Source organism: Kogia breviceps, chromosome 17 (genome assembly GCF_026419965.1).
Source record: "Kogia breviceps isolate mKogBre1 chromosome 17, mKogBre1 haplotype 1, whole genome shotgun sequence".
Taxonomy (NCBI): domain Eukaryota; kingdom Metazoa; phylum Chordata; class Mammalia; order Artiodactyla; family Physeteridae; genus Kogia; species Kogia breviceps.
In genome coordinates this window covers 44,948,336-44,968,841 of record NC_081326.1, presented here as the reverse complement: position 1 = coordinate 44,968,841, position 20,506 = coordinate 44,948,336, and the positions used below count along the sequence as shown (strand labels likewise).

The following is a 20,506-nucleotide window of genomic DNA, read 5'->3' as shown; positions in this document are numbered from 1 at the left end:
GGGAGGCTTTCGACACTGTTTCACGCACAGGTTTGTGAGATGATAGGGCCTCATCAGCCCCATTTTTCTGAAATTCTTGTGGAACCTCAGCCCAGCGCCCTAGCTTCTTCCCTCACTGCGGTGTGTTTACAGCTGGGACGTGGGTCATCCTTTCCTCTTCACTCTGTTTAAAGGGCGCTGTGCTCTTTTATCTCACCAGGCGTGACTTACGGGAAGCATTAGAACAGTGTAACTGCAAATAAGGTCGTTCCTTCATCAAGGTCCGAAATCCTTTAAGGAATATATACAGATGTACATGAGTAACAACATGTCAGAAAATGGCGTGGCACTGCCGCAGACTCTTCTGGTAAAAACCAGGGGGGTGGGAAGGAATTTAGGTGGAGATTAACGTAAAGCTGAAATCATCATTACCATCATCATCTCACTGAGCAGACTGGGAACTGGGGAGAGAAAGATATTAGTTTTGAAATTATACAAAGCTATATCTGGTGAGGATTGAAATCTGGGTCTCAATGAATACAGAAGTCCTAAATACAGCTTACAGACAAGGAAATGGCAAACAAATATATGAAAAAAATACTCAACTCTCCAGTAGGGCAAGAAATAAAAATCTCAGTGATGACAGGTTGTTGTTTGGCACTTACAAACTAAGAACAATAAATAAATTATAGATAGATCAATCGATCTAGATCTAGATCTAGATCTATCTGATGCAGTGCTAACGAGCCTGTGGAGATACAATACATCCAATTCTTGCTAGTGGCTAGAAAAACAGTTAAAGTTCATTTAAAAGTCTGACAAGAAGTAGTATCTATCGATAGGCCCAACTTTCAGTACCTATGACTCAGTAGTCACTTTCATTAGTCTCTTTTGCCCAAGGAAACAACTCAAAGGAAAAAGAGTAAACGTATAAAGATGTTTATATGTTGCTATTTATAATAGAGAAAATCTAGAAGCACCTGAACTCTGAAGTAATCAGAGAATGAAATATTAAATATGCCGTGGCATATCAGTTCATTGGAATTTATGTAGCAACTGAAAAGGATAAATATGGAGGCTCTGCAGGCTTCAGAAGGTACTCATTAGCCCACAGTGAGTGGAAAGAAGGGAAAACCTTTGGCTTCTGGATTTGAATGCCAGCTCTTGTGTGAACTAACTCCGCAGATTAAGTCAGGCACCTCAGGCAAGTGATGGTCACTCTTCTAAAACTCAGTTTCTTCATGTCGGTAATAATGGTACTTACCTCATGGGGCTGTTATGAAGATTGAATGAGGTAACTCACAGAAAGCTCAGTGCCAAGTGCAAAACAAGCCAATAAAAGAATCATACGTAAATATTATCTTTGTAACTATGTTCATTTTTCTCTCTGTCAAAATTAAAGGTTAGAAGAGAGCATGAGAAAAACATGGGGGAAAAGTCTTAAGCAGGATAATGGAATGGGTGGATGTTTTATTTTTGAGCATTTCCCTTTATAATGTTTTATATGTTGACATTTTTAAAAATGTATTTCTAAGTTCGGACGCCTCCCAGGGCAAAGTCCTCATATCAGGGCCCCTCCTCTTTCTGGCAGCTGGAAAGCCCCATTTCGCAACCCCGCCACAGCTCTCAGAATGCAGACATTAAGCCGGGGAGTCCACTGCACAGATTTTAAATGGACCAATTGTATCTTTATCCTTTCCGCAGCTGTTTTTGGAGAGGCTGCTGTTCTTAGATGCCTGATTATCGCACACCTGTGAGGATATGGTATTGCTCCCTGAGAACCAAATCATGTTTGAAATTTCTGGTGTCAGAGGGTCTTTTAAAAAACGGTTGGCTTAGCATTTCCTCAGAATGCTGCATTCATGGGAGGGGTCTTCCACCTGACCTGTCGGGAACAATGCGTCTTTCAGGCTGTGGCCGCAGTGAATGGGACGCTCTGAACCTCCTCTCTTTAGGGTTATTATTCTGAAATCCTCATTGTCGGCAGTGCCCCCTTGGCAGCTGGACAGTAAAATGCATCTTTCTATCAATTCAGTCTCTTTCCTTTTTTTTTGGTAGTTGATTGGCTAGAGAAGCAAAAGCCATCATAGCTACATTTTATTTCTGTGCACCTGCATTATTTATGCTGTCAGAATCTCAAGGCAAGAGGCTGAAACCGTGATTATCATTAGGCTTGGGAACTGCAAAGACAGGCAAAAGAGGCTTTCTTTTAATGTGGGTGGCAGGAAAATAAAATGACAACCCAGAAAGAACAAATTCTAAGGCAGGAACTCTGAAAACGATCTGCCAATTAACTATGAAGAGGAGGGCATCTTAATCAAGCACTTTATCTGCTGGCCAGGCTTCCTGGGGCTCGTTTGCTTGCCACCCCAACGAGGAGGGAAAGGTTGATTCCGTAGCCTTGCAGAGCACCTTCCCAGGAGGAAGGACAAGGGGCTTCTATTCTGGCACGTGAATCCTTATGAGAAGTGCTCAGTTTGGGTTTGACCAAGGAATTGGAGCTGCTGGCAGTGCGGAGAGAGGCGGGGCTATCCTAAAGGGCTTCTGTGGTTGGGTGATGAAAACACCATCTTCTGATTTTGAAATGGACAGAGACGTTCTGGAGACCAGGCCGTGAAGAGACCAGGGAACGTGCAAATACAATTTATCAGATATCTTTCTGAGTATAATCACTCGATTATCTTCAAGTCTACATTTTCATGCAGTAAAAACGGGCAAGCAGCTGACATACGGGGAAGAGTGTGGGGTCCTTTGTGTAATGGACAGATTTTCATCATGAACCCTAATCCTGCGACTTTTGCATGGCTCAGTCTGGACAAATCCTATAATTACAGACATTCTAAAGATGTCTAGTGTCTGGGGATAATGGATTTGCCGAGGGTGATCATTTGATGTTATACATCATGCAAGGTGTGTACTGGGTACCTGGGGGCCGTTTGCATAGTGCTCTTTGTGCCAATAGAAGATACATTCTCTCTACAATCAGCATGTGTTACCGTTAGAATCAGAAAAGAACTTTTAAAAGAACATTAGTTTCAAAGGTTTAGTTGGTCTCTGAATTAGAGCTCAGATGACCTAGTGTCCAATCTGCCACCTGTTAGCTGTGTGTCCTTGAGCGAGTGGCTCAGTTACCTGTTTACATTGGTTTACAAAGAAACCCTCTATAAGCTGCCCACAACCGGCTTTCTCATCGTGTGCCACTTACTTTTCTCAGCGATCTGCCATCCTGGCCTCTCAGTTCCTCTAACACGCCATGTGGCCTCTTGTCTCTGAGGTTTTAAACCCACTGTTTTCTCTGCTCAGTACATCTCCCAGCTCCTCAACTGGCTCACTCCTCTTTATTCTTCACTCAAGGGTCATATCTTCTGAGAGCTTTTCTGTGAAATCCCAGACTGCATTATGTTCTCCTGGGCTGGCACCGGGTAGCTCTCCTTCTATATCACTCATTATTTACTAAATGTTGTAATTGTTCAATAACTATAAACTCCATGAGGCCAAAGTCTGTGTCTTTCTTATTCATTGCTGTGTCCTCTGACACACAGAGGAAGCACTCACTGAAGATTATTAGGTGAATGAATGAACAAATGAATGCAATGATCGAGGTAATGAAAGTCTTTTTCCATTTTGAGGAATCAGTGACACTAATTCAGTGAAGGACAAAGATGATTGTGTTTATGTTAGAGATCACTTGCTTCAAATGATGGAACGCCCACTCAAGCTGGTGAGGCAGAAAGAGAAGTTATTGATTCGATGTTGAGGTGCTCCTAGGTGTAACTGTAGGAACTGGAGAGGCCCTGCAGAGCTCAGAGACTTCCTGGGGACTCATGCTGTAGGACTCTGACTCCAAGCCCCTCATCCTTTTTTAGAAGGTTTCCACTGATACTCATTCCCAAGTGAATAGCCTTACTGAGTCAGAAATCTTCCTTCCATCTTGACTTCATGATTCTCCTCCTTTGGTGAGGGTCCCCCCGCCCTCCCCCTCAGCCCCTACCAAATTGCTTCTCTCCTCCCATTCCTGTTTCAACTCTGTTTACTGGGAATTATTTCCTCATGAAATTCCTTATAAAAAATTTCTTGGAGAAAAGGCCAATGTCAAGTCTTTTTGCTCTGGAAAGTTTTGAGTCCCTCCAGCCCTGGCACAAGTGTATCCAGGCACTGTGGGCTCTCACTCCTTTTTGGTGAGGTTGCTGATCTCATGACACTCATCCTCACAAGCCCGGAGGATGCTGACAACTTTACTCCATATGGGGAACTTAATAATTGAACATCTCATCTTTGATAGGTTAAAAATGATTCTATGCTCTGGTTTCAACTGTCATTAAATGCTATTAAGTGGAAATATAGACTATGAAAATATAAATTCATAGTTCTCTTGATGTTAGGAACTATTATAATTTACTTACTAAGGAATTCCATGAAAATCAGAAATCACACTTCAAGTAACTTTATTCTTTAGAAAGCGTAAACTTAGGTAACCTGGACCCTAATTAGCACATTTGTTAATTATTCTTCCTAGTTGTGAAGTTTAGCTTTCTTTTAACTGTATCAGATGCACTGCTAAACTTGAGCATCACTCTTTATCACCACCCTGCAGGGCCATTAGTACTGCTATTTCACAGATAATAAAATGAAGACTCAGAGGGGTTAAGTAAGTTGTTTGAAGTCACAGAAATGAAAAAGTCATGTTTTTTAGGTGCCCACATTTAAGTCTGAGTGTACCCGATTCCAAAGTTCATACCCTTTCCATTATAATGCAGCAAGAATCCTTGATACCCACGTTTTGTACAAAAACGCAACAAAATGCATGACTTGGGGCTGCAGATAAATTTCAGGATTGATTCTCTATTCTTGTTTATAGGAGTTGCATTTCAACGCAGGCACCACAGAAAGCATCTAGATTCTTCATGCTTTTCAGTCTATTTCTTTATCTCTTGGAAGTAGGAAGGAATAGAATCCTTGATGATTTGTAAAAATCAGGTTTATAAATGTACAAGAGTGTCTGACAGCAAAGAGAGAGTTATGATTCTAAACCAATCTTTAAAAAGAAAAAAGCAAAACCAAAGATCAGTGTTTGTTCTAATTGTACTGGACGTTGCTGATGGAAAATTAACATTTTGCAGCTTTCCTTTTTGTATGAGAAATTAAAGAGGTGATTTGTGAACCATTTTCCCATGAAATCCTTCGTTTCATGTGAAAAATTGTCTCTCTTTAAAAGAAAAGAATTTATATCCCTCATGCAATCTATGAAAAGACAAGCAGGGTGAAAGGAGAGACCATTTTTATTCCCTGAGTAATTTTGTTGTTTCTTTTCTCCTTTTTCTTTATCTTCAACCCATGTGACTCCTCAGTGTCTAGAAAGACTTTAAAGAATCTTCACATGATTATTACCAAATATTAATTAAAGGTTACTAATTTAATTACCTGGAGAAATGAAGAACTGTTTTCTAGGATTTCTTTTGCAATGCTTTTGCGAAAAGCGAAATAAATGCATTGCATTCTGTTTCCTTCTAGATGGATTCCTGGAATTTCATGAAATTTCATAGCTTATTTAACATCCCACATTTCACTTGCACAAAGTTCCCTCCCGCCTCCCTTTTTTTTGATGGTGGAAACTCTAACACTTGGGAATAGGTTTGACATATAATAATTGTGCCTTAAATATGAGAGAATTCCCCCCCCACACACTCTCTTCTCTCTCTCTCTTTCTCACGTAAAAGCCCAGAGGGAAGAAATGTAGGACTGGATTGACAGCTTTTTCCCATGAAGTCTTTGGGAATCAGGCTTCTTCTAGCACATAGCTCCAGCATCCATCTCTAGGATATATAGCCCGCTTCCTCATGGTCCACTGGTGGCCATCACCTCCATGCTCCCAAGCAGTAGGATGGTAAACAGAATAAAACAACGAAAAGGGCTCAGACAAGTTTTGTTTGCTCATTTGTTTTTAAGGAAGGTTCTGGAAGCTACACATGACATATCTATCTACACATATGTCAGTGGCCTGTTTTAATCACAAAGCTACAGAGGTAGAAGGGAGGCTAGAAAATGTCTTTATTCTGGGCAGCTATATCCCATCTCTTCTTTGCCCAACTACTTGAGGTAGAAACTTAGATCATGGATTTTTAAACCTTTTAAAAAAATTAATGTTTTTATTGATTCAGGGTCAAATGAAATAGAATCATGGAAGTGCTACGTGAACCATAAAGCACAATACTAGGGTGCTACTCTTACCACTGTTTTGGTGACTGTGCCCAGTCAGCTTGCGATGATTAGTTTTAGCATGGCTCTCTTTAACTGTCTTTACCCTTGATCTCTGTTATACTGTCTGCCACATTTGGTATCACACCCAGCTGTTGGGCTTCACTAATTTTTGGCTGATTGCTCTAGTATTTCTTACAATGCTGTGGGGCATAAATTGTTCCACAGTATGATCCAATTAAATTCATTAGGGGAAGTTTTTGAGGCCAATCTGTTTGTTCTGATCCCAGAAGGGCTCTTTTTAGCTGTCTCTTTCCCTGGTTCTCTCTGGTAAACTAGCTGGTCTACAGGTGAGCTTTTGCTCTTCTATCAGTCTCCTCTCAATTGTTTACCACCAAAATCTCCATTGTTTTCAAGAGCAACCTTAAACGTGAACTTCCCCGCATTCTATTTAATAAGGGCAGTTCCTCTGGGAAGATCTGCAGAGCTCTCTGCTCTCATGGATTGTCTCTCCCTCTGGGAAAAACCTCTGAGTAACTACTCTGGACACGGAGCAGTGTTGGTAGCCTAGTCTCAGATTGCCTCTGGAATAGAACCTCTGCCCTACAAGTGAGCTGGATTGAGGGTAATAAGGGCCTCAGGAATTTTGACCTATTGTGCCTGGAGTAGAACATCTGCCCTACGAGTGGGGGCTAGATGGAGGAAGGGAGCCCCCAACGTCTTGCCCGCACTGACCAGGAATTTGACACCAGAGCTGGAGAAATGCTGATGGCCTGCCTTTCCCAGTGAGATACTGTGTCCCTTTATCAAGAGCTGAGGGGAAAAGAAGCCCAATCTTATTGGTTACACCTTTCCAGGATGGAGCATGCATGGAAGTGACTCAAAAGTGCTACAGATTCTCAATGTTCTTATCAAGTTTTAGTATGTTTTCTTGAATAAATGTTTCTTCATTGGCTCTATACCCTAAGGACAATTCTCAGAGACTTTCTATGATATTTAAAAATACTTTCACAACTTATACTTGTTTCACTAGGGACTAGGTCCACAGAGGTCCTCAAAGTACCATGCTAAAAGTGGAACCTCAGTATTTTTTTTAAACAGATATAATCATTTCCATTAAGTAGTGAGTGCTTTAGGTGCATGTAAATTTTGATACATTATATTTTTGTTGTTCAGTTCAAAATATTTTTACATTGCAATATAAATCTTTTTAATTCATGGATTATTTAGAAATGTATTGCTTGGTTTCCCTTTAGAGATTTTCTATTTGTCTATTTAATACTGAGTCCTAGCTTTGTTCCACTGTGTACAAAGAGTATACTCTGATTTTGATCATTTATAATGTATTGAAAAACTCCTGTAGCCCAGCATATAGTCAATATTGTTAAATATATTTGAGAGGAAAGTTTGTGTATTTTGTAATTCTTGAGATCATCATTCCTCATGTGATAATCAAGTCAGATTGGTTAATTTCATCATTAAAATATTCTTTACCTCTACCTTATTTTGCTACATGTTCTATAAAAAATGAAAAAATATGTTAAATCAATACTATGAATTTTTCTATTTATCTTGATGCTATTTTATTAGGTGCATACATATTTAGAGCAGTGAATTATGAAGTGTTCTTCTATGTCTCTTAGTATCTCTCGCATATATTACAAGTAGGTACTATTGCTTGATAATAATGCTGCAACAGTTTTTGCTTGTTAGTTTGTATATCAATTTTCATCTCTTATGTGGAGTAGAGTTAGAATTTTCGTATTAATACAATCTGATGTTTTTGTCTTTTAATTAGAATATTTGGTCAGTTTATATATTATAGTAATCATTGTAATTATTTACATGTTTGCAATCAACTCTTCAATGTTACTATTGGGTTGGCCAAAAAGTTCGTTCGGGCTTTTCTGTAAGATGTTACAGAAAAACCCGAACGCACTTTTTTGGTCAACCCAGTATTTCTTCCTATTTATCCTATCATTTTCTCTTCCCCCCGCCCCACCTTTTTTTGCTTCTTTTGGGAAAAAAGTAATTTTTAAAATCATTTTCCTGCTGTATTAGTATATTAGCTATACATTCTTTTGTTATTCTTTTAATAGATACTACAAGGATTACATTGTGGACCCGTATCTTATTAGAGACTTATTAATCAGTACTTTGGCCAGAATACAAGAATCTTAGAAAACTTTAATTCTATTCATCCTCTCTTACCTTTTGTGCTAATGTTGCCCTATATTTTGAATCTACACATATTTTAACCCCTACAAGACATGGGGGGTTTATAAAGTTGGTATTCATTTAAATTTTATCTATATATCTGCCCTTTCTGTATCTCTGTGTTTCCATGTGAGATTTTTCTTCTGCTTAAACAACTCGTCAGAAATTTATGATTCTATTGGAACAAATTCCCTCAGTTTTTGACTGAAATGTCTTATGTCACCTTCATTTAAAAATTTTTAATTAAACTTTTATTTTGAGATAAATGTAGATTCACATGCAGTTGTGGGACACAATACAGAGAGAACCCATCTACCCTCTACCCACTTTCCCCTAAAGGTAACATCTTGCAAAGCTGTAGTTCAATGTTACAGCCAGGATATTGACATTAATACAGTCAAGATGCAGAATGTTTCCATCACACTATAAGCATCCCTCCCGTTGTCCTTTTACAGCCATAGGCACTTCCCCTAATTCCCTCCTTAATCTCTGGCAACCACTGATCTGTTTTTCATTTCTATAATTTTGTCATACTGTTACAGAAATGGAATTGTACAGTAAGTGACCTTTTGAGATTAGTTTTTTCACTCGGAAAAATTCTCTGAACATTGATGCAGGTTTTTGTGTGCATCATAGTTTGTTTCACTTTACTACTGAGTAGTATTCCATAGTATGGATGTACTAAAATGTGTTCACCCATTCACTCATTGAAAGCACCTGAGTTGTTTCCAGTTATTGACCATCACAAAGAGAGGTGCTAAAAGCATTTGTGTACAAGCTTTTCTGTTAGCATAAGCCTTCATTTCTCTGGAATACCCAGGAGTACAATTGCATGAGTACATACAGTAGTTGCATGTTTAATTTTTTTAAAAACTGCCAAAATGTTTTCTATAGTGGCTGTACCATTTTACTTTCCCACTAGCAATACGAGTGATTCAGTTTCTCTGCCAGCATTTGGTGTTGTCACTATTTTTTATTTTAGTCATTTTGACAGGTGTGTAGTAGTATCTCATTATGGTTTTAACTTGCATTTTCCTAATAGCTAATGATGCTGGAAAATCATTTTGTGTGCTTATTTGTCATCTTTATACATTCTTGGGGAAAATATCTTTTCCTGTATTTTGCCAATTTTCTAATTGTCTTGTTTGTTTTACTGTTGATTTTTACTGTTAAAAAGTCTTTTTTTGCTCCTTATAAATTAATATAATTTTTTTTGTTTCACTGCTTTAAGATTTTGGTTTTGTCTTTAGTTTTCAGCAGATTGGTATGTGTCCATGTGTGGTTTTCTTTGTAATTATCCTGTTTGGGATATATAGGGCTTCTTAAATCTGTTGTTTCATATCTTTTATAAGTTTTAGAAACTTCTCAGCCAATTCTCTTCAAATATTGCTTCTGTCCTATCTCTCTCTCCTCTCCCCAATGTACATGTTAGCCTTTTCATATGTCCCAAATATCTTGCATTATTTTCAGTATTTTCCATTCTTTTATTCTTCTTATACTTCATTCTAGATATTGTCTGCTAATCATTCGTTTCACTATTTTTCTCTTTTGCTATATCTTCTATGTTCTTGAATCCATCTGTTGTGCTCTTAATTGTATTTTTCAATTAAATTTAATATGTTCTCTTTTTATAGATTTTACTATTTTGCATGTGGAACTCTCCATCCAGCTATCTCCTTGAACATATTAATTATACTGTGGACCCTTAAATAACACACAGTTTGAACTGTGTGGGTCCACTTATGTGGGTTTTTTTTTTTTTTTTCACTAAATACATGATACAGTATTCATGGTTGGTTGAATCTGTGGGTGTGGGACTGCAGATATGGAGGGCCGACTGTAAACCTAGACCCAGAATATCAACTGTGTGGACAGTCAACTTCCAGATTGTTCAAGGGTCAACTGTGGTCATTTTAAAGTCCCTGTCTGATAACTATAAAAGATAAATCACCTATGGATCTATTTCTACTGTCTATTTTTTCTTCTTGGATTTTGGTCAGTTACACCTATTTTCTAGCATGATTAATGATTCTGGAGTGAATTGGAAGTGGTATATGAAAAATGGCAGAGGCTCTGTATGATGTTATCTTCCCTTAAAGAAGGTTAATTTTCTCTGGGAAATAGTAAGAACAGGGGTGAATTACCTTGATCCGACTAGGTATTGTAATGATTCTAGGATGGATCCAGGTTTTTGTGAGGATGCATCTATTTTGTTTTCCACTACTTCTGGGGCCTTTCAGTTATGAGGCCTGAAAACTTAGGATGTTCACAAGCTTCAGCTCCTTGAAGGATCCTGAACTCCCAAACATAAACTCACCCCTTATGTTTTTATCTTCTTTGCTGCATATTAATGCTTTGTCTAACGTCATCTAGGAATTGGCAGGTGCTTTGAGGGGAAAACAGTTCAGAATGTTAGGATCTCTTCTCTGTGATTCCTTTTTTTTAAACCAAGGTCTCAATCCCTAAAGTCCTGGATGTTTTTGAATATTTGAATCCCCAATTTTTGTCTCTCCAGTTTTGAGAATGCCAAAAACCCCATACCACTTTAGGGATTATCAAATAATTTGAGGAGAAAAGTAGCAGATAATGTGGAGAATACTGGACTTACACCAATATATATTCCTTTTATCTGGGATCTTGGCACTTAAAAGTTTTGCTGCCTTTGCTACTCTTTGATGCCTTCCAACCACTTTTTAAAAATCCAGCTATTATTATCTCAGTGAGAGTATTAGTTTGAACACAAAAAACTCCATCATACTGAGAAACAGAAGTTACCCAAGCCTGTGTAATCCAGATGTTTGCTTCAGTTAAGACTATAATAATTTGGGTGATTTTATTCAGGATATTTTCAGTATTTTACTTTGCCCATTTTCCTTTATTCAAATCTTCTGAATTAGATTTTTCTTGCCATATTATGCCTTAGGCCAAAGCTAGATTAAGATCACCAGAGTTCCTAAATGCAGAAAAGATAAGTTGGCCTTCTCCCCCTCATAAGAAATTAAAAATAAAAACAACCTTCAAGTATAAAATAACCATAAGAAATAATTCAATGCTTTCTAAAAATATATCAAATGTAAATTATTTCCAAAATTTATGGAGCCAGGTTTCCTGGGTGTAGATCCTGGCTCTTCCATGTGCTAGGTAGGCAAATTAGTTAATCACTCTATGCTTAAGTTTCTTTAGTTGTGAAATGTGGGAAAGAATAATGCCTACCTCATAGTTATTATAGTGAATAATTTAATATACCTATAGCACTTAGAACAGTGCTCCAGATATAGTAAGTGCTCATTTAATCAGTTAATGTAAAAGATTATCCAACATCAACAGCTATAACCATAAAATACATCAGCATATAACTTATGTGCACTCATAATAAATATGATTTAATAGAGATAAGTTTGATTTATTTGGCAAATTTACTTGAACCCATTCATCGCTAGAAAATTTTGTGATAACATTTTTGGTTTTGTTTTTCCTTCCTTTGCCTTTTTGGGGGGTTGAGGGGAGGCTTTCTCTTCTCTGTTAGCAGGAAGAAAAAGCGAACGTTTCTTTCTCAGCATTTTGAGGAGTCACTCAACATTTATTGAGCATTCGTGTTCTGGTCCTTGTGCTATTAACCATAGAGTTGTAGAGATGAATAAGATTCATCCTTTCCCTGAAGGTCTTAGACTTATCAGAGTCAGACAGATAAATAAGAAATTACATATACGTCAAGCCACTGACCCTGTCACAGGGTATCAGAATTTTTAAAAACCTTAAGTTTATAATCCTCACAACAACCTTAGGATGTAGGCACTGAGGCTCAGAGCACTTGGGTAACTTGCCCAGATGAGATTTGAACCCAGTGCTTCCAAACAATAGGTCTATGGCCTTCGCACTAATGCTGAGACAGGGATACAGCAACATTTCTACCTAGAAACATCAAATAAAAGGCTGATTATAGATGTCTACTAATTGCCTAATAAACCTGTTAATTCAGGTGTGTGAACCCAAGTCAGAATGCTTGTTTAGTGGCATTTAAGTGTTATTTCTGGCAAAGTGGTCAAACTAATAATAAGCAGCCCTGACATTCATACAGCAAGTGAAAACTATGGTGCAGAAGTATTTTTGAATGGGTATTTTTAAATTAAGTGAATCATTTTCACCTAAAAAAAAGTTATTATTTAAAAAAGAAAATGACTCATATTCTCTTCAGTGTAGTGGGCTGTGCTTGGAGAAGGCCTTCATATGTATTTCCTATGATATTTTTACCTACATTTGGATTAATTGGTCAAATGGGTAGAAACCTGAGCTCTAAAGAGATCATCGTCACAATTTCAATTCTGCAAGAGACCAGTGACTTCCATAGCTGTAAGAGGAATCTCTAATTCTAGACAGTTTGCAAAGGGAAAAGAGTGATGGCAGGTTGGAAGCATGCTATAGAAAAAAGGATTACATGTATCCACTTTTCATTTTGAAGGTCAGTCCACTGATAATTTTAACTTATAATATGAGTGCCCAAGTCAATATACAATAAAGTGTACTAGTCTTTTTAAAAAACAAAAATCTTTATTGGAGTATAATTGCTTTACAGTGTTGGGTTAGTTTCTGCTGTATAACAAAGTGAATCAGCTATACATATGCATATATCCCCATATCTCCTCCCTCTTGCGTCTCCCTCCCACCCTCCCAATCCTACCCCTCTAGGTGGTCACAAAGCACCAAGCTGATCTCCCTGTGCTATGCAGCTCCTTCCCCCTGGCTAGCTATTTTACATTTGGTAGTGCATATATGTCAATGCTACTCTCTCACTTCGTCCCATCTTACCCTTCCCCATCCCCGTGTCCTCAGGTGCATTCTCTACATCTGTGTCTTTATTCCTGTTCTGCCCCTAGGTTCACCAGAACCTTTTTTTTTTTTTTTTTTTTTTTTTAGGTTCCATATATATGTGTTAGCATATGGTATTTGTTTTTCTCTTTCTGACTTACTTCACTCTGTATGACAGACTCTGGGTCCATCAGCTCACCAAAAATACCTCAATTTGTTTCTTTTTATGGCTGAGTAATATTCCATTGTATATATGTGCCACATGTTCTTTATCCATTCCTTTGTTGATGGACACTTCCATGTCCTGGCTATTGTAAATAGTGCTGCAATGAACATTGTGGTACATGTCTCCTTTTGAATTACGTTTTTCTGAGGGTATGTGTCCAGTAGTGGGATTGCTGAGTTGTATGGTAGTTCTATTTTGAGTTTTTTAAGGAACCCCCGTACTGTTCTACATAGTGGCTGTATTAATTTACATTCCCACCAACAGTGCAAGAGGGTTCCCTTCTCTCCACACCCTCTCCAGCATTTATTGTTTGTAGATTTTTTGATGATGGCCATTCTGACTGGTGTGAGGTGATACCTCATTGTAATTTTGATTTGCATTTCTCAAATCATCAGTGATGTTGAGCAAACTTTCATGTGTTTGTTGGCAATCTGTATATCTTCTTTGGAGAAATGTCTGTTTAGGTCTTCTGCCCATTTTATGATTGGGTTGTTTGTTTTTTTGATATTGAGCTGCATGAGCTGCTGGTAAATTTTAGAGATTAATCTTTGTCAGTTGCTTCGTTTGCAAATATTTTCTCCCATTCTGAAGGCTGTCTTTTCATCTTGTTTATGGTTTCCTTGGCTGTTCAAAAAGCTTGTAACTTTGATAAGGTCTCATTTATTTTTTTTTTTTGTTTTTATTTCCATTCCTCCAGGAGATGGGTCAAAAAGGATTTTGCTGTGATTTATGTCATAGAGTGATCTGCCTATGTTTTCCTCTAAGAGTTTTATAGTGTCTGGGCATATATTTAGGTCTTTAATCCATTTTGAGTTTATTTTTGTGTACGGTGTTAGGAAGTGTTCTAATTTCATTCTTCTACATGTAGCTGTCCAGTTTTCCCAGCACCACTTATTGAAGAGGCTGTCTTCTCTGCACTGTACATTCTAGCCTCCTTTATCAAAGATAAGGTGACCATATGTGTGTGGGTTTATCTCTGGGCTTTCTATCCTGTTCCATTGATCTGTATTTCTGTTTTTGTGCCAGTACCATACTGTCTTGATTACTGTAGCTTTGTAGTATAGTCTGAAGTCAGGGAGCCTGATTCCTCCAGCTCTGGTTTTCTTTCTCAAGATTGCTTTGGCTATTGGGGGTCTTTTGTGTTTCCATACAAATTCTGAAATTTTTTGTTCTAGTTCTGTGAAAAATGCAGGTGGTAGTTTGATAGGGATTGTATTGAATCTTTAGATTGCTTTGGGTAGTAGAGTCACTTTCACAAAGTTGATTCTTCCAATCCAAGAACATGGTATATCTCTCCATCTATTTGTATCATCTTTAATTTCTTTCATCAGTGTCTTATAATTTTCTGTATACAGTTCTTTTGGTCTCCTTAGGTAGGTTTATTCCTAGATATTTTATTCTTTTTGTTGCAATGGTAAATGGGTGTGTTTTCTTAATTTCACTTTTTTCATCATTAGTGTATAGGAATGCAAGAGATTTCTGTGCATTAATTTTGTATCCTGTTACTTTACCAAATTCATTGATTAGCTCTAGTCATTTTCTGGTAGGATTCTCTATGTATAGTATCAGGTCATCTGCAGACAGTGACAGCTTTACTTCTTCTTTTCTAATTTGGATTCCTTTTATTTCTTTTTCTTCTCTGATTGCTGTGGCTAAAACTTCCAAAACTATGTTGAATAAGAGTGGTGAGAGTGGGCAACCTTGTCTTGTTCCAGATCTTAGTGGAAATGGTTTCAGTTTTTCACCATTGAGGACAATGTTGGCTGTGGGTTTGTCATATATGGCCTTTATTATGTTGAGGTAAATTCCCTCTATGCCTACTTTCTGGAGACTGTTTATCATAAATGGGTGTTGAATTTTGTCAAAAGCCTTTTCTGCATCTGTTGAGATGATCATATGGTTTTATTCTTCAATTTGTTAATATGGTATATCACACTGATTGATTTGTTTATGTTGAAGAATCCTTACATTCCAGGGATATACCCCACTTGATCATGGTGTATGATCCCTTTGATGTGCTATTGAATTCTGTTTGCTAGTATTTTGTTGAGGATTTTTGCATCTATGTTCATCAGTGATATTGGTCTGTAGATTTCTTTTTTTGTGACATGTTTGGTTTTGGTATCAGGGTGATGGTGGCCTTGTAGAATGAGTTTGGACGTGTTCCTCCCTCTGCTATATTTTGGAAGCGTTTGAGAAGGATAGGTGTTAGGTCCTCTCTAAATATTTGATAGAATTGGCCTGTGAAGCCGTCTGGTCCTGGGCTTTTGTTTGTTGGAAGATTTTTAATCACAGTTTCAATTTCAGTGCTTGTGATTGGCCTGTTTATATTTTCTGTTTCCTCCTGGTTCAGTCTTGGAAGGTTGTGCTTTTCTGTGAATTTGCGCATTTCTTCCAGGTTGTCCATTTTATTGGCATAAAGTTGCTTGTAGTAATCTCTCATGATCCTTTGTATTTCTGCAGTGTCAGTTGTTACTTCTCCCTTTTCAATTCTAATTCTGTTGATTTGAGTCTTCTCCCTTTTTTTTCCTGATGAGTCTGGCTAATGGTTTATCAATTTGGTTATTTTGTTTATCTTCTCAAAGAATCAGCTTTTAGTTTTATTGATCTTTGCTACTGTTTCCTTCATTTCTTTTTCATTGATTTCTGATCTGATCTTATGATTTCTTTCCTTCTGCTAACTTTGGGGGGTTTTTTTTTGTTCTTCTTCTTCTTTCTCTAATTGCTTTAAGTGTAAGTTTATGTTGTTTGAGATTTTTCTTGTTTCTTGAGGTAGGACTGTATTGCTATCAACTTCCCTCTTAGAACTGCTTTTGCTGCATCCCATAGGTTTTGAGTCATCGTGTTTTCATTGTCATTTGTTTCTAGGTATTTTTTGATTTCTTCAGTGATCCCTGGTTATTTAGTAGTGTATTGTTTAGCTTCCATGTGTTTGTATTTTTTGCAGCTTTTTTCCTGTAACTGATGTCTAGTCTCATAGCATTGTGGTCGGAAAAGATACTTGATATGGTTTCAATTTTCTTAAATTTACCAAAGCTTGATTGGTGATCCAAGATATGATCTATCCTGGAGAATGTTTCATGAGCACTTGAGAAGAAAGTGGATTCTGTTGCTTTTGGATGAAATGTGCTATAAATATCAATTAAGTCCATCTTGTCTAATGTGTCATTTAAAGCTTGTGTTTCCTTATTTATTTTCATTTTGGAGGACCTGTCCATTGATGAAAGTGGAGTGTTAAAGTCCCCTACTCTTAGTGTATTACTGTCGATTTCCCCCTTTATGGCTGTTAGTGTTTGCCTTATATATTGAGGTGCTCCTATGTTGGGTGCATATATATTTATAGTTGTTATATCTTCTTCTTGGATTGATCCCTTGATCATTATGTAGTGTCTTTCTTTGTCTCTTGTCATAGTCTTTATTATAAAGTCATTTTTTTCTGATATGAGAATTGGTACTCGAGCTTTCCTGTGATGTCCGTTTGCATGGAATATCTTTTTCCATCCCCTCACTTTCAGTCTGTATGTGTCCCTAGGTATGAAGTGGGTCTCTTGTAAGCAGCATGTACATGGGTCCTGTTTTTGTATCCATTCAGCCAGTCTGTGTCCTTTGGTTCGAGCATTTAATCCATTTACATTTAAGGTAATTATCGATATGTGTGTTCCTATTACCATTTTCTTAATTGTTTTGGGTTTGTTATTGTAGGTCTTTTCCTCCTCTTGTGTTTCCTGCTTAGAGTAGTTCCTTTAGCCTTTGTCCTAAAGCTGGTTTGGTCGTGCTGAAATCTCTTAGCTTTTGCTTATCTGTAAAGGTTTTAATTTCTCCATTGAATCTGAATTAGATCCTTGCTGGATAGAGTAATCGTGGTTGTAGGTTTTTCCCTTTCATCACTTTAACTATGTCCTGCCACTCCCTTCTGGCTTGCAGAGGTTCTGCTGAAAGACCAGCTGTTAACCTTATGGAGATTTCCTTGTATGTTATTTGTTGCTTTTCCCTTGCTCCTTTTAGTATTTTTCCTTTGTATTTAGTTTTTGATAGCTTGATTAATATGTGTATTGGTGTGTTTCTCCTTGGATTTAGCCTGTATGGGACTCTCTGCACTTCCTGGACTTGATTAGGGAAGTTTTCAACTATAATTTCTTCAAATACCTCAGACCCTTTCTTTTCTCTTCTTTTTCTGGGACCCTATAGTTCGAATGTTGATGCATTTAATGTTATCCCAGAGGTCTCTGAGACTGTCCTCAATTCTTTGCATTCTTTTTTCTTTATTCTTCTCTGGTGTAGTTATTTCCACTATTTTATATTCCAGGTCACTTATCCATTCTTCTGCCTCAGTTATTCTGCTGTTGATTCCTTCTCGAGAATTTTTAATTTCATTATTCTGTTGTTCATCATTGTTTGCTCTTTAGTTCTTCTAGGTCCTTATTAAACATTTCTTGTATTTTCTCCATTCTATATCCAAGATTTTAGATCATCCTTGCTATTATTACTCTGAATTCTTTTTCAGCTAGACTGCCTATTTCCTCTGCATTTGTTTGGTCTGGTGGGTTTTTACCTTGCTCCTTCATCTGCTGCGTGTTTCTCTGTCTTCTCATTTTGTTTAACTTACTGTGTTTGGGGTCTCCTTTTCACAGGCTGCAGGTTCGTAGTTCCCGTTGTTTTTGGTGTCTGCCCCCAGTGGGTAAGGTTGGTTCAGTGGGCTGTGTAGGCTTCCTGGTGGAGGGGACTGGTGCCTGTGTTCTGGGGGGTGGGGCTGGATCTTGTCTTTCTGGTGGTCACGGCCACATCCAGTGGTGTGTTTTGGGGTGTCTGTGAACTCAGTATGATTTTAGGCAGCCTCTCTGCTAATGGGTGGGGTTGTGTTCCTGTCTTGCTAGTTGTTTGGCATTGGGCGTCCAGCACTGGAGCTTGCTGGCCATTGGGTAGATCTGGTACTTAGCGTTGAGACGGAGATCTCTGGGAGAAGTCTCACCAACTGGTAGTACTTGGGGCCGAGAGGTCTCTTGTGGTCCAATGTCCTGAACTCGGCTCCCCCTCCTCAGAGGCTCAGGTGTGACACCAGGCCAGGGCATCAAGACCCTGTCAGCCACACGGCTCAGAACAAAAGGGAGAAAAAAAGAAAGAAAAATTATAATAATAATAAAATAATTTAAAACATTTTTTGAATTTATTAAAATAAAAACCATAATTTAAAAAAGAACAGAGCAACCAAACTAATAAACAAATCATCAGTGATAGCATGAGCTAAAAACTAAACTAAGATAAACATTAAAATTAGAAACAAATTAGTCACAGACAGCAAACCCCAAGTCCGCCACCTCAATTTTGCGATGATTCATCTTCTATTCAGGTATTCCACAGATGCAGGGTACATCAAGTTGATTGTGGGGATTTAATCGGCTGCTCTGAGGCTGCACGGAGAAATTTCCCTTTCTCTTCTGTTTGCACAGCTCCTGGGCTTCAGCTTTGATTTTGGCCCTGCTCTCTGTGTAGGTCGCCCTCAGGCATCTTTTGGGAAGTCTGAGGTCTTCTGCCAGTGTTCAGTAGGATTTGTTCCACATGTAGGTGTATTTTTGTTGTATTTGTGGGGAGGGAGGTGATCTCCATGTCTTACTCCTCTGCCATCTTGAAGATCCCCCTCTACTTAGTCTTAAAAATGATAGAAAATTCAAAATAAAAAGGTCTTAGTATTTGTTGAATTTTAAACTAATTTAAGGCCAGAATTTTAGGAATTTTTAGAACTGATAACTTCTTGTTTCAGAGGACATCACCTATTGTCAAACTGTGGTACTGCAGTTTCACTGCATAAAGAGGAAGAGATGATCAGGCAGCCATGGATTTGGAGTCAAAGAGATGGTAAAGCAGGCAGCTCAGAGAACATGGGGTCCTGGAAGTCTAGAAGGAAATGCTTTCTCTCCTCTCTTCCCATTCCCCTCATTGCTGTGATGTACATTTCTGACAGAAAACCAGAACTATAACTGGAACAAATTACAAATTTGTGAATTGTGACTGTTGCTGAAATCTACCACTGATGTGACATCCTGACCCATTTAGATAGACATTGGATTCAGTGAGCCAATTGTCCTTGTGCTAACAGGTAAATTCCTAGCTATCATTAATCTGAAATTAAAGAGGGGAGCATTCATTATAGCATTACACTTTGATTTTACTATTGCAGTGCTATAGCTAATAGCATCAGGAAAATAACTTTCCAAATAAAAATGTATCTTTTCTCCCAGATGGGGCTGGGACAGAAGTAAAGGAAGAGGAAGATGGAATAGGAGGATTCTATGGTCAGTTTGAACGTTAGTCTTACTGTGCTAGAAGTAATTCCTGACTCTAACTGAAGAAATTTCATTCTTTTGCAGTGACATAAATGTAGTCTGCTCAGCTGGTTTAGTTTCCATTTATATTTTGTAGCACCCCAGAGCTACTTTTTTTCTTTTTAAAGAAGCCAGCAGAAGCCAGCCAGAAGAAATCCTGATAACTTTAGCATGGGAAGGTTTTGAGAGCAATCTCTTCTCCCAGCCTTTTAACCTCTTTCCCCTTCGAACGGTATGTTTCAATGGATGTATTTTTCAGAGTACCTTCCTCTGCATTTTATTTCATCTTATTTAATGGACTTCCTATTAATTGAGAGAATGAACTAGGAAATAAGCACTGTGTGGAGTTAGAAGTAAGGTAGGGTTGTCCTAAAGGAAATGAAGCTGAAGTTAGAAAATGTGCCGGACCTTCCTTTTATTCTGCTGTCCTAGGCTTTCACTGAAGTTTGTGTTTGGGGACACCCATTTACTCCATGCTGAGTCCCAAAGGGATGTGGACAAGAGCATTTAGAAGGGGAGGATTTGGCACCTGTATGGTGACCCCCAAAGTAAAAATCCAAAAAAGTTTGAAATGTAAAGTATTTTAAAGTAGCACTGTTTTGAAACTCTTTTGGTCATTCATCCTTGCATAGACATTTTACAATGCAGGAATCCTGAATTCATCTCAACTGATTCCCCATCCTAGTTGATGTGAAGCTCCTTAGACGCTCATCTGACTCAGGGCCACCACACCCCATGTTTCTTCTCTTTCTTTCCATTACTA

At 38.0% G+C, this 20,506-nt stretch overlaps 1 protein-coding gene across 4 annotated transcripts in view; it reads left to right on the top strand.

The window, feature by feature from the left end:
- NCALD (neurocalcin delta) overlaps positions 1 to 20,506 on the top strand; it is a 415,625-nt gene that overhangs the window by 314,154 nt on the left and 80,965 nt on the right. The gene's annotated exons all lie outside the window — the stretch shown is intronic.